General features: G+C 46.2%; 1 long non-coding RNA gene across 1 annotated transcript in view; it reads right to left on the bottom strand.

Moving 5' to 3' along the window:
* Positions 1–557: 557 nt before the first annotated feature.
* LOC136626892 (uncharacterized) overlaps positions 558–14442 on the bottom strand; it is a 45180-nt gene continuing 31295 nt past the window's right edge. Inside the window, exon 3 of the long non-coding RNA XR_010792704.1 lies at positions 558–604. This is a non-coding gene — a long non-coding RNA (uncharacterized lncRNA). The remainder of the gene's footprint in view (positions 605–14442) is intronic.

The raw sequence follows: 14442 nt of genomic DNA, 5'->3' as shown, positions 1-14442 counted from the left end.
AACTCCAGGAGTAGCTGTGACAGATGAAGAGGTAAAGCCAATGTGCTGCTTCTGCCAATTAATAAACTTGTGTACCGCCATCCAACTTCTATACTTTGCCAGTAAAGGACTATTCTTGTTAATGTGCAACAATTTGTCATTGTCATTTTGGTGCTGAGGTACCCCAGCTAACCCCAAAGGTATACTCAATACGTCAAGTGAGATTTTATACACAGTACTGTTCAGTAGTTATAGGCATGTAAGAATGCTTTCAAAAATATATTTGTCAATTAACAAAATGTAAAGTGAACAAAGGAGAAATGTAAATCGCATCAATATTTTTTGTCTCTGCCTTCAAGTCAGCAGCAATTCTTCTGGGTATACTTGCACACAGAAACAAGGCATGGAGGTCGTTCCAAACATCTCGGAGAACTAAGCTCAGATCCTCTGTGGATGTAGCTTGCTCAAATCCTTCTGTCTCTTCATGTAATCGCAGACAGACTGGATGATGTTGAGATCAGGGCTCTGTGGGGGGCCATATTATCACTTCCAGGACTCCTTGTTGTTCTTTATGCTGAAAATAGTTCTTGATGACATTGGCTGGATGTTTGGAGTTGTTGTAATGCTGCAGAATAAATTTGGAGCCAATAAGACACCTTCCATTTTTGAAAAAATTCTTACTCCACACCTGCCTAAAATCTTTCACAGTGATATATATATTGTCATGCCTGTATCCGGCTTTCTCTGTTCTCCTTCTCTCTGTGTGTTGTGTGAGCAGCTTCTATGTGTGGTGGCTGCAAGAAAGGTTTGTGTCTTGTGGTTTTGTTTGGTTATGTCGCTGGACTCATGGTTAGTGTATGGACTAGCGGTATAGCTAGGAGCCATGACGTGGCCCACTAGTTTCCATATTTTGGCCAAAATGTCACCAACTACCCAGCATTGATAACATTAACATCTGCTACTAGTGTTTGTGTATTGGCTTCTGTATGGTTGATTATGGCTCTGTGTGTCTTCTTATCCTGTCCAGTTGTCCCTGTCAGTGGTGGCATGTGTATGCATCCTAGCCTGGGTGCATGGGTTCCTAGGGGCACTAAGGGCCCAGATCTGATGACCGCTGAGCTGCCACCTATTGGGGCAATGTCCCTGTTCGGGTAGGTCCTTGGTCATCCTCCTTTGTAGAAGATAGGGAGGTGTTAATCGGTGGTTGTTTCACATAGTGTTCCCTATCCTTAGTAATGTTCGTGTGGGCCCAGTGCTCACTTGTCCACACGAATGTAACATATATGGCATATATGTGCACTATGCACTTTATTTGCATATTGAGGAATTTTATATGGGCTTTATGCCATATATATATACCATTTTGTCCTCCAGGGGAGGGGCGGTGACGACACACTGGACTTCAAACGTGCGTAAACTTAACTTTAGTTTTTATTTGGCATGGCACACTCCAAATAAAAGCAACACAACGTCCTTTTAATCCAATAAGGTGCACCACGCAGGGTGCTCAGGCCCACACAGATGGCATTCCCACCTCAGGCTGTCAGGCTGTGTGCCTCTCCTCAGGCTGTCAGGCTGTGTGCCTCTCCTCAGGCTGTCAGGCTGTGTGCCTCTCCTCAGGCTGTCAGGCTGTGTGCCTCTCCTCAGGCTGTCAGGCTGTGTGCCTCTCCTCAGGCTGTCAGGCTGTGTGCTCCTCCTCAGGCTGTCAGACTGGATCACAAAGTTCATATACACCCCACCTGGGTGTTGAGGTTAGAGTGGTCACCCCTATCAACCTGCCGACTTGCCTGGTCTGTACTAACTCCACTGAGCTGTCTCTCTGGCTCTCTCAGCCAACATCTCCCCTGACTGTAGCCAGAATGCACACTTATATCCCACCTCCTGACCCCACCTGTGGGCGTTTTCGCTTTTCTCAGGCACCAGAATGCCTGTCTGTTGCCCCCTACAGGCCCTTCTCTGTAGTGCACCTTTAAAATTTATATATATATATATATATATATATGTATATACATTCCTTAAAGCACATATAAAATTCCTGTAGGACATACAGGTATAGGAAAGGTGAAAGAAAGGGTGTATAAAGACCTTTTGAAGACCTGCCAACTGTGACACCTTATGGCTTCTCTCTGCCCTATTACCTCACTTGACACTAGTTTTCTGCTCTAAACTCTCTTTTTTTATCTGCAGCTCACAGCTCGCCATTATTCCCTATATACAAACAATATGAGAATTGCGCAGGGGTAATTAAGAGAAGTGGAATATGAAAAGAGCAGGAATAAAGACATAAGAATGTAATTGCTTTGCACTAGTTAATTAGGGAACAGCGGAGTGAAGATAAGGGAGGTCGTAGAGGAAAGAGATTTAATAAAATATAACCCCAAAAGCCGTGAATATCTTGTTTTAATTATTCATAAATATTTCGATGCTTAGCTAAAGGTTTTTTGGAAAAATATGCACAATACAAGCCAAGCATCAGCGAAACAGAAAACCCAGGAAACTCATTCAATGAGATTCCATTTACAGCACATAAAATACATTATTCTCTATTCGAGAAAATAAAATCTTATTACTAAAGAGTATTTAAAGGGCCACTCCAGTGATTAAAAAAAAAATCATTCATTATGTAGCTATCTCCCCAGTATCTATAGGTCACCTAGTGTTTTTTTCCTATCTGAAACTCCTGGGCTCTTTTTTCCCAGATGCTCACGTAATCTTACTTCTGACCAGCTCAGATCTACTTGGGGTTATGTGTTCATTTTCTATGTCAAATTCTCAGTTTGTGTGATGCTGTTACATGAATCTACCACAGACACTGCTTACAGAGCGACACAGACACTCCTTTCACAATTACTGATGACGATCGTGCAGCTTTTGTCACACAGGCATAATAGAGGAGATCACAGAGCATCCTCCTGACTGCATACTTATAGGCTGTAGCTTATTTAGATGAATATAGATGGTAATGATCATTGAACTGTCCTCCCCCAGCAAGCAAAAATGATATAACCTCAGCTATTGCTGTGCTGATGCATTATGGGATTGATGTGAAACTTAAAGTAAAAAAAATCTCAACAAGACTGTGCCTCATAAGCATCAGAGAGGAGGCTGCACTGCATGGAAATGGCTGCAATACACAGAGGAGATCTACAGAGTGTGACATGCTATCAGGTGAGGGGGACAGGGATGGAAAATGTGTTTTTGCTGGAGTGGCCATTTAAAGGGAATGCCTTCTGTGTTTATTTTTTTTAAACTTTTTAAAAAATTTCCTTGGGGCTGGTCATATTGGAGACACCAACTTCCTATATTTACTGTATGCAGTGCAGCAAGGGTTTTGTGCTTTATGGCAGCAGCAAGGTACGGGCAGAGTGAACTTAAAAAAAGTGTGCACAGACCAATATTGTCTCTAGAAGCAGATGGAGTACACTTCCTCACCGGAGACTAGGGGTGGCAGGAGAGCTGTAAACAGTGCTTTGTCTGAGTATATAGTGTTACCATGTCTGATCTAGGCTTCCGGCAATACAAAAGAATGGTGATCTGTCCTCTTCACTCTAAAGGTACCTTTACACACAGAGATTATCACCCAAATAATTCATGGAAAAAGCGATTTTTGGAGATAATCGGCCCATGTACACACAGCCACCGACAGGGCACTGAGCAAGAAATCACTCACTTGTCAGAGTTGCTTGGTTTTTAGCTTACCTAAAAAGCAAGTAATTATCAGCCATGTAAACAGGCAGACAGTCATCTTTGAATGACTGCCTGTTCATAGTGAATAGTGACAGGCAGCCAAAAAAGATCTCCGGCTTACGCGCCCAACAGTTGTCCTGTGAAAAGGTACCTTAAGGCTTCATGTCGCAGATCTTCAGTGCAGGCTGGATGAGGTGCCTTAAATGAATCCACAAGAGGAGGGGGGGTGTTACTGGCTATCATTGAAGAGACCCAATGGGTGACTTTTTTCAGGCAATTTTCCATTTCAAAAAGTCTAAGGCATCTCATCCAATCAAGCAATGACTCTGCTCTGTACAGATAAAGGGCAGGAACTCTTCCATTTGGAGAAATCTCTAATTTGACTGGCATGAATTTATTTGCATACTCTTTCCTTGCCTGAAACTAACTCTTCATACACTCACTTGTTCACTTCAATGAGAAGTGCCCCCTCGACTACCCCAAATCCCTATGTAATGCAAAGGATGACAGTTGCCCCGTTGTGTCTCTTCAATGAGAATCAGTGCCCCCACTACTGAGTTGCATCTAAGACATCTCATCCAGTCAACCAGCCCCATGCTATGTACTGATGAGGGCAAAGAACTCTGGAATAGTCTGCTTACGGATGGGTTACTCTTTCTTTAATAGAAATTCCTGGTTTGGCTGCTAATTTGCAAACATTTCCCCATGTATAGTACTGCCTGCAAATAAATCTTTATAAACCCACCTGGTCGATTCAATAAGAACTAGTCCCCCCCAAAAAACATAAACCTATGTAATTCAAAGAATGAAATCTGTGCCAAACCTTACAGAGAAATATAAACATTGGAAACTGAAGTGAATGGTGTAGGGTTCCCCTCAGTGAAGACATGATCCTGACTGCTAGGGTGAAAACAGGGGAACCACAGATGCTGCCTCCGATTTTAGTCCCAAGTGAAATACGTTCTGAGGCAGAGCAAATCCACATCCACTGCTATGATAGATTTTCATCTGTTTCCTTAACGCCTTGCAGGGTCGTCGGGAAACCAGCCACAGGTTTCTTATCTCAGCCAGGAAATGCTAGGCCCATTTACACTGCATGAGTGTTGGGCATCCAGTGACCGGCATGTAAACTGGAACATATCAATATTTTTTTATATTTTTTCACATTTAAACTCACTATAAATGGTAGTCAGCACCCCGCTGCCATTATTTACAGTGATTCTGATTCCCCCCCCCCCCCCCCCCCATATGAAGTTTAGCTCTTCTAGGATTTTCCTGATATTTTCTTAGTTGCATTTTTCTGAAAAAGCCGTAGAGAGCTTATAGCACATCAAAGGGTCTGATTGTTGGAAGGTATCACTAAGAAGAAGGGGACTGAAACAGTTCCAAGGCATTACATAAACCATGGGACACAGTGAAGACAGTCATCAAGAAGTGGATTACATTTGGCACAACAACCAAGAACTGGGCGTCCCTCAAAAAATGATAAAAAGACCAGAAGATAATTGGTCCTGAAGGCTGCCAGGAGGCCAACAGCAACTTTAAAGGAGCTGCAGGAATTTCTGTCAAGTACTGGTTGTGTCAAAGGCTACATCAGCAAAGTATTAGTTTTAGGGTGTGCATATTTATACAGCTACATTCTTTTAGTTTTTTTTGTGTTTTTATTAATCTTTCCGCCCTATAAGATTTCCGTTCGTTTTTCAGTGAAATTGTACAGATAATGGGTCACTTGGAGCGCTTATTCACATGAACCATATTCTCATGCACGTTTTGTGTTATGTGATGCACACAAACCTTGCACAAATATGAAATCCATTCTTTTGAATGGATTTATTTGCATGAGGATCACGATTTCACAAAAGTGATGTGAAGTGTCTTTGAATAAAAAAACAATTCACACTGCGTGAAAAACGTACATTGGCAGGCGCAATATCGGGCTGAGAAACTCACACTCGCCTGTGTGAATGTAGTCTGAAGATGAAAATAAATCTGAAATGGTTCGTTTCTGCTGGATTTTTAAAATGGCAAAAACATTGCATTTTAACGGGGGAAGGGGGGTGTGAAATTTTTATATCCACTGTAAAGGCCAATTTACACGGCCCGATGATCACTCAAAGATTGCTCAAAGGACAGTTTGATCGCTCAAAGGATATTGCGATCATTTTGCATAAACGTTTAAGTAGCTACTCAGCTACTTAAGAGCAATTAATTGTGCAAATGAAGCCTTAGCTGAAAGCAGTTAATAGCGGGAGAGCTCTTATCTGTGCTCACATCCTTTGTTCTCCAGCCGAATACAATGCTATCAGCACTTCCCGTGGAGAACTGCTGATAAGGCTGACTGACGAGTTTTAGGTTGGACTAAATTTAACAATCAGCTAGCAGTGCACGAAACGTACACGATGGGCGCACATTTAGACGCAACGTTTATCGCTAAAACGATCGCTTTTTAGCGAACATCACTGCATGTAAATGGGCCTTAACACTTTCGTTTGTTATTTCCTTCAGATTGATTGCTACATGAACAATCTTCAATAATTCCATGCAAGTTGCGGACATATAATTTAGGAAGAATAAAAATGAAAGTGATTTGAGGACCATTCTAGACCATTTATGGGTCCTCAAGTTTCTTTTCTTCCTTACATGATATTGGTGGCCTGAGCAGCTGTCAATCACCCATATTGTACACATTACCAGACCCAGGTAATCCATTCTTGCAAATGAGAAGTTAAGAATTTCTCTATCATCACAAACACTGAATGACTACTTTGTTAGAGACCCCCATCTAATAGCACATTAGACCTCCTTTGGCCTCCAGAACCAAATCATTATGGCATAGATTCCACTCGATGTTGAAATCATTCTGCAGCAATGTTGGCCCATGCAGACAGAAATTTTCCTGCAATTGCCACAAATTACATGGAGCTCCTAACATGTACTGACCAGCTGACAGGAAGGGGTCATCGATTCATGCTGCTTGTGCCAAATTATGACTGTCAATCAGCATGGTGCAGCAGAAATCTGGATTCATCTGAGCAGGAGATGTTTTCCACTGCTCAGTTATACAATTTTTGTGCTCTTTTGCCCACTGGATTTGCAATTTTCTTTTTCTTTTGGACAGTAACGGCGCTGGAACTGGTCGTCTTCTGTTATAGTTCATCTGTTCTAAGGAATGGTAAGTTGTATATTTGGACTTGTTAATTGGAGCACTAGTGTTGTACTTGGCTACAATTTGCTTAAATGTATACCAACTATTTATCAAATGACATTTTTTTTCTGACCCTTTTTTCAAGAAGTTGTTTATATCTACAGGATCCCCTTTTACCGAATGTTTTTTCTCAATCACACTATTATTGGTATACTCAGCACTGTTGTATGAGAAATCCCCACGCAGTTGGCAGTGAAATCCCGTCTACGGCAAGTCTAGCACCGATGACCAGGCCCTGATCCAAGTCACTCAAATCGCTGGATTTTCCCATCTAATGTTGATTTACAATGAAGCTTATCTTGCGATTTTATGCTGCACTCCTGGGTCACGGCTCTAAATTCCATTCAGAGAAGCTCCAATCATGAAACGGCATCTTAAAGGCTGTATTTACATGGGGAAACATGTTACTGGTGCGAGATACTCGGACTGATATAGCACTTATAGTCCTGTGATTTTCTGAGTGCAATGCGTTTTGTGAGAAAAACGTAATGCATCTCTGAACATCTCATGAAGTCATGCATGAAAATCACATATTATTTCTATAGGTAAAAAAATCGTTATGTGAGTGCGATGCAATTTTTTTCTACTCCCATTAGGAAATAATGGGTGATACTGACCAAAAAAATAGAACATGTTGAGGTGTATCGACTCGCAGTGTCGCTGCGATAAGAAAAGTCACCCTTGTAAATAGACACATTGCAAGTAACGGGTTCTATTTTCATGCAAATTTTGTACGTCTCAAAATGCACAACACTTGCATAATAAAATCCCCCGTGTAAATACAACAGCATATATGGCAAGATTTACAAAAGTTACCATTTGCAGATGATGACCATACAATAGAGATGAGCGAGCACCAAAATGCTCGGGTGCTCGTTACTCGGGACGAACTTCCCGCGATGCTCGAGGGTTCGTTTCGAGTAACGAACCCCATTGAAGTCAATGGGCGACCCGATCATTTTTGTATTTCGCCGATGCTCGCTAAGGTTTTCGTTTGTGAAAATCTGGGCAATTCAAGAAAGTGATGGGAACAACACAGCAACAGATAGGGCAGGCGAGGGGCTACATGTTGGGCTGCATCTCAAGTTCCCAGGTCCCACTATTAAGCCACAATAGCGGCAAGAGTGGGCCCTCCCCCGCACTGTCAGCATAAAGATCTTTCTCCTCTGCCATAGCTGTAACAGCTGTGGCAGAGAAGAACGATGTTTGCCCATTGAATTCAATGGAGCCAGCAATACAGCAGGTTCCACTGAAAGCAATGGGCTACCGGCGATCGCGGGATGAATTGTCGGGAAGGGCTTAAATATATAAGCCCTTCCCTGCAATTCATCCAGAAATGTGTTACAATAAAAATATATACCGGCGTATAAGGCGACGGGGCGTATAAGACGACCCCCCAACCGTCACCTTATATGCCGGGAATACAGCGGAGCAAAGAATAAAAATCATTACTCACTTCACCGGGCGTTCTGCGGTGCTCCTGCAGGCTGTCGCTCCCTCCTGGTCCCCGGCAGAGCATTGCTTTCTGGACGCAGTGGTTGAAATCCCCGCCTCCAGAAACACACGTGCCTTCAGCCAATCACAACCATTCAATGACATCATTGTCATTGGCTGTGATTGGCTGAAGGCACGTGTGTTTCTGGAGGCGGGGATTTAAAGCCCTTCGTAGAGAAAGCAATGCTCTGCCGGGGACCAGGAGGGAGCGACCGCCTGCAGCAGCACCGCAGAACGCCCGGGGAAGTGAGTAATGATTTTTACACACAGCTGTCTTCTATATGTTCTCAATGGGGTCGGCGCTGCTGCCACCGGCCCCATTGAGCGCATATAGAGAAGAGAACAGGAATCGCAGATCGCACATAGGTGCGATCTGCGATTTCTATGGCCTAAGAAGGACCGTTGGGGTTCTTGAAGCCTAAAATCACTCCTAGCGGTCTCCCTATAGCAGCAGCACTTTCCCTGATTTATGTCAGAAGGCACCTGTGGCGAGCCGCGGGAGGGCAGATTTTAATACTCGGGTGACACCTAATCTCGCCAGCCACTCACTGCAGGGGGGTGGTATAGGGCTAGAACGTTGCAGGGGGAAGTTGTAATGCCTTCCCTGTCTTTCTATTGGCCAGAAAAGCGCGCAAATTTCTCAGGGAAGAAAATGAAAGTAACCCGAACGCCGCGTGGTACTCGTTACGAGTAACGAGCATCTCGAACACCCTAATACTCGAACGAGTATCAAGCTCGGACAAGTATGCTCGCTCATCTCTACCATACAATAAAAATGTAACTTTTTAATAGTAAACAAATATGTAGGATGTTTTGGAAACTTAGGTTAAAAGTGGGCATTTAGATTATTAAAGAAATTGAGTGAATACTATCTTTTGTTTTTGATATAATGTTGTGTTTTTTCTTTTTGGTAGCCTCCATTGATTCTGCAGCACATGCCATGATTGATTGGGAAGAAGAAGTCATTCATTATCTGACTGCAGTTTGATCAGACAATACTTTATTACAGATATCAGATGGATGAATCTGCTGGTCACCTGAGCGACTACTCCGAGTGTTAGTAAGTATTTAATAAATGAAAGCCTTGGTCTCCGTGGGCAGTGAATTACATGAGGAGAATCTTCTATTATGTATTATTCTTACTTTATTGCTTGTACTCAACCAGTAATGAGAATGACCTTTATTACGTAGAAGAAAAAAATGAATTTCAAGAGCAAGATAATCCACTGCTGACCACTATATCAAAGCTAGCGATGTCATGCATATATCCTATGCTATACGTACAGTACATTTTAGTGTATTAACCGTGGATATCATTTTATGCCCCATTAACCAGCATAAACTCCTCAATACATTTTATAGGGGAAGCACTGCTGAGAATTAATAAGGTATTTCTCTCTTATATGGCATATTGTATGCACTATGTTGACGAAACTATTGGGACACACATATACAGTGATGACATTTTATTTTATTCTCAGTTTTTAATTGGTCGCCTTTGGCCTCCATAATTGCAGAAGGCCTCATAGGCATGCTTTCAACCAAATTCCCATAGATGTGTGTAGGGATTTGCCTCCATTCCACAAGGACAGATTCAGATTGTGATGTGAGAGATGATGGTCATGTTGGTTGTGCACAGATACCTAGGTCATCCCAATGATGCTAGATAGCAGTCAGTTCCGGACTTTGGCTGGCCAATGAAGTTTGCAGATGTTCAGCTCCTCAAAACAAAACCTCAACACTGCATGGTGGGGGGCCCAATATGTTTGTCAACATAGTGTAAATAGAGGTGGAGATTAGAGATGAGCGAGCACCAAAATGCTCGGGTGCTCGTTATTCGGGACGAACTTTTCGCGATGCTCGAGGGTTCGTTTCGAGTAACGAACCCCATTGAAGTCAATGGGCGACCCGAGCATTTTTGTATTTCGCCGATGCTCGCTAAGGTTTCCTTGTGTGAAAATCTGGGCAATTCAAGAAAGTGATGGGAACGACACAGCAACGGATAGGGCAGGCGAGGGGCTACATGTTGGGCTGCATCTCAAGTTCACAGGTTCCACTATTAAGCCACAATAGCGGCAAGAGTGGCCCCCCCCCTCCCAAAAACTTTTACTTCTGAAAAGCCCTCATTAGCATGGCATACCTTAGCTAAGCACCACACTACCTCCAACAAAGCACAATCACTGCCTGCATGACACTCCACTGCCACTTCTCCTGTGTTACATGCTGCCCAACCGCCCCCCCTCCCCCCCAAAGCACACACCAAAGTGTCCCTGCGCAGCCTTCAGCTGCCCTAATGCCACACCACCCTCATGTCTATTTAGAAGTGCGTCTGCCATGAGGAGGAACCGCAGGCACACACTGCAGAGGTTGGCACGGCTAGGCAGCGACCCTCTTTAAAAGGGACGGGGCGATAGCCCACAATGCTGTACAGAAGCAATGAGAAACAGAATCCTGTGCCACCGCCATCAGGAGCTGCACACGTGGGCATAGCAATGGGGAACCTATGTGTCACACACTATTCATTCTGTCAAGGTGTCTCTGCATGCCCTAATCAGACCGGGCTTTTTAATTCATAGACACAGGCAGGTACAACTCCCTATTGTGAAGTCCCTGTCGACCGACAGCATGGGTGGCTTCCTGGAACCCACCGGCGGTACATAAAAATATCCCATTGCATTGCCCAACACAGCTGAGGTAGTAATGTCGTGCTTAATGCAGGTGGGCTTCGGCCCACACTGCATGCCCCAGTCTGACTGGGGTTCTTTACAAGTGGAAACAGATGCATTTATAATTCCCTGTGGACCCACAGCAGGGGTGGGTGCCAGGAAGCCACCAGCGGTACATAGAAATATCCCATTGCATTGCCCAACACAGCTGAGGTAGTAATGTCGTGCTAAATGCAGGTGGGCTTCGGCCCACACTGCATGCCCCAGTCAGACTGGGGTTCTTTACAAGTGGACACATGTAGGTTAAACTCCGTGTGCACCTACAGCATGGGTTGCTCCCTGGAACCCACCGGCGATACACAAAAATATCCCATTGCATTGCCCAACACAGCGGATGTAACGTCAGCTGTAATGCAGGTGGGCTAAAAATTAATTGGATTACACTGTAGGCGAGGGCCCACAAAAATCAACAGTACTAATGTACATCCAAAAAATTGGCCATGACCAACCAAGAGGGCAGGTGAAACCCATTAATCGCTTTGGTTAATGTGGCTTAAGTGGTAACTAGGCCTGGAGGCAGCCCAGTTTAACGAAAAATTGGTTCAAGTTAAAGTTTCAATGCTTTTAAGAGCATTGAAACATATAAAAATTGTTTAGAAAAATTATATGAGTGAGCCTTGTGGCCCTAAGAAAAATTGCCCGTTCAGCGTGATTACGTGAGGTTTCAGGAGGAGGAGCAGGAGGAGGAGGAGGAATATTAGGCACAGATTGATGAAGCAGAAATGTCCCCGTTTTGGATGGTGAGAGAGAACGTAGCTTCCATCCGCGGGTGCAGCCTACGTATTGCTTACGTATCGCTGCTGTCCGCTGGTGGAGAAGAGAAGTCTGGGGAAATCCAGGCTTTGTTCATCTTGATGAGTGTAAGCCTGTCAGCACTGTCGGTTGACAGGCGGGTACGCTTATCCGTGATGATTCCCCCAGCCACACTAAACACACTCTCTGACAAGACGCTAGCCGCAGGACAAGCAAGCACCTCCAGGGCATACAGCGCGAGTTCAGGCCACGTGTCCAGCTTCGACACCCAGTAGTTGTAGGGGGCAGAGGCGTCATGGAGGACGGTCGTGCGATCGGCTACGTACTCCCTCACCATCCTTTTACAGTGCTCCCGCCGACTCAGCCTTGACTGGGGAGCGGTGACACAGTCTTGCTGGGGAGCCATAAAGCTGGCAAAGGCCTTGGAGAATGTTCCCCTGCCTGCGCTGTACATGCTGCCTGATCTCTGCACCTCCCCTGGTACCTGGCCCTCGGAACTGCGCCTTCTGCCACTAGCGCTGTCGGATGGGAAGTTTACCATCAGTTTGTCCACCAGCGCCCTGTGGTATAGCATCATTCTCGAACCCCTTTCCTCTTTGGGAGTGAGAGTGCAAACGCTCTCCTTATACCGTGGATCGAGCAGTGTGTACACCCAGTAATCCGTAGTGGCCAGAATGCGTGTAACGCGAGGGTCACGAGAAAGGCATCCTAACATGAAGTCAGCCATGTGTGCCAGGGTACCTGTACGCAACACATGGCTGTCCTCACTAGGAAGATCACTTTCAGGATCCTCCTCCTCCTCCTCTTCCTCCTCCTCAGGCCATATACGCTGAAAGGATGACAGCCCAGCAGCATGTGTACCCTCACCAGTGGGCCAAACTGTCTCTTCCCCATCCTCCTCCTCCTCCTCATGCTCCTCCTCCTCCTCCTCCTCCTCAACGCGCTGAGATATAGACAGGCGGGTGCTCTGACTATCCAGCGACATACTGTCTTCCCCCGGCTCTGTTTCCGAGCGCAAAGCGTCTGCCTTTATGCTTTGCAGGGAACTTCTCAAGATGCATAGCAGAGGAATGGTGACGCTAATGATTGCAGCATCGCCGCTCACCACCTGGGTAGACTCCTCAAATTTGCCAAGGACCTGGCAGATGGCTGCCAACCAGGGCCACTCTTCTGTAAATAATTGAGGAGTCTGACTCCCACTGCGCCGCGCAAGTTGGAGTTGGTATTCCACTATAGCTCTACGCTGCTCATAGAGTCTGGCCAACATGTGGAGCGTAGAGTTCCACCATGTGGGTACGTCGCACAGCAGTCGGTGCACTGGCAGATTAAACCTATGTTGCAGTGTCCGCAGGGTGGCAGCGTGCGTGTGGGATTTGCGGAAATGTGCGCAGAGCTGGCGCACCTTTCCGAGCAGGTATGACAAGTGGGGGTAGCTTTTCAGAAAGCGCTGATCCACCAAATTAAACACATGGGCCAGGCATGGCACGTGCGTGAGGCTGCCGAGCTGCAGAGCCGCCACCAGCTTACGGCCGTTGTCACACACGACCATGCCGGGTTGGAGGCTCAGCGGCGCAAGCCAGTGGTCGGTCTGCTCTGTCAGACCCTGCAGCAGTTCGTGGGCCGTGTGCCTCTTCTCTCCTAAGCTGAGTAGTTTCAGCATGGCCTGCTGACGCTTGCCCACCGCTGTGCTGCCACGCCGCGTGACACCGACTGCTGGCGACGTGCTGCTGACACATCTTGATTGCGAGACAGAGGTTGCGTTGGAGGAGGAGGAGGAGGAAGGTGCTTTAGTGGAGGAAGCATACACCGCCGCAGATACCAGCACCGAGCTGTGGCCCGCAATTCTGGGGGTGGGTAGGACGTGAGCGGTCCCAGGCTCTGACTCTGTCCCAGCCTCCACTAAATTCAACCAATGTGCCGTCAGGGAGATATAGTGGCCCTGCCCGCCTGTGCTTGTCCACGTGTCCATTGTTAAGTGGACCTTGGGAGTAACCGCGTTGGTGAGGGCGCGTACAATGTTGCGGGAGACGTGGTCGTGCAGGGCTGGGACGGCACATCAGGAAAAATAGTGGCGACTGGGAACCGAGTAGCGCGGGGCAGCCGCCGCCATCATGCTTTTGAAAGCCTGCGTTTCCACAAGCCTATACGGCAGCATCTCTAGGCTGATCAATTTTGCAATGTGCACGTTTAACGCTTGAGCGTGCGGGTGCGTGGCGTCGTACTTGCGCTTGCGCTCAAACTGTGGCACTAGCGACGTCTGGACTCTGCGCTGAGAGACATTGCTGGATGGGGCCGAGGACAGCGGAGGTGAGGGTGTGGGTGCAGGCCAGGAGACGGTAGTGCCTGTGTCCTCAGAGGGGGGTTGGATCTCAGTGGCAGGTTGGGGCACAGGGGGAGAGGCAGCGGTGCAAACCGGAGGCGGTGAACGGGCATTGTCCCACCTTGTGGGGTGCTTGGCCATCATATGCCTGCGCATGCTGTTGGTGGTGCCTCCCCAGCTGATCTTGGCGCGACAAAGGTTGCACACCACTGTTCGTCGGTCGTCAGGCGTCTCTGTGAAAAACTGCCACACCGTAGAGCACCTTGACCTGTGCAGGG

This window comes from Eleutherodactylus coqui, chromosome 5 (genome assembly GCF_035609145.1).
Source record: "Eleutherodactylus coqui strain aEleCoq1 chromosome 5, aEleCoq1.hap1, whole genome shotgun sequence".
Lineage (NCBI taxonomy): Eukaryota > Metazoa > Chordata > Amphibia > Anura > Eleutherodactylidae > Eleutherodactylus > Eleutherodactylus coqui.
The sequence above is the reverse complement of the archived record's forward strand: the minus strand, read 5'-3'. Positions and strand labels throughout refer to the sequence as shown.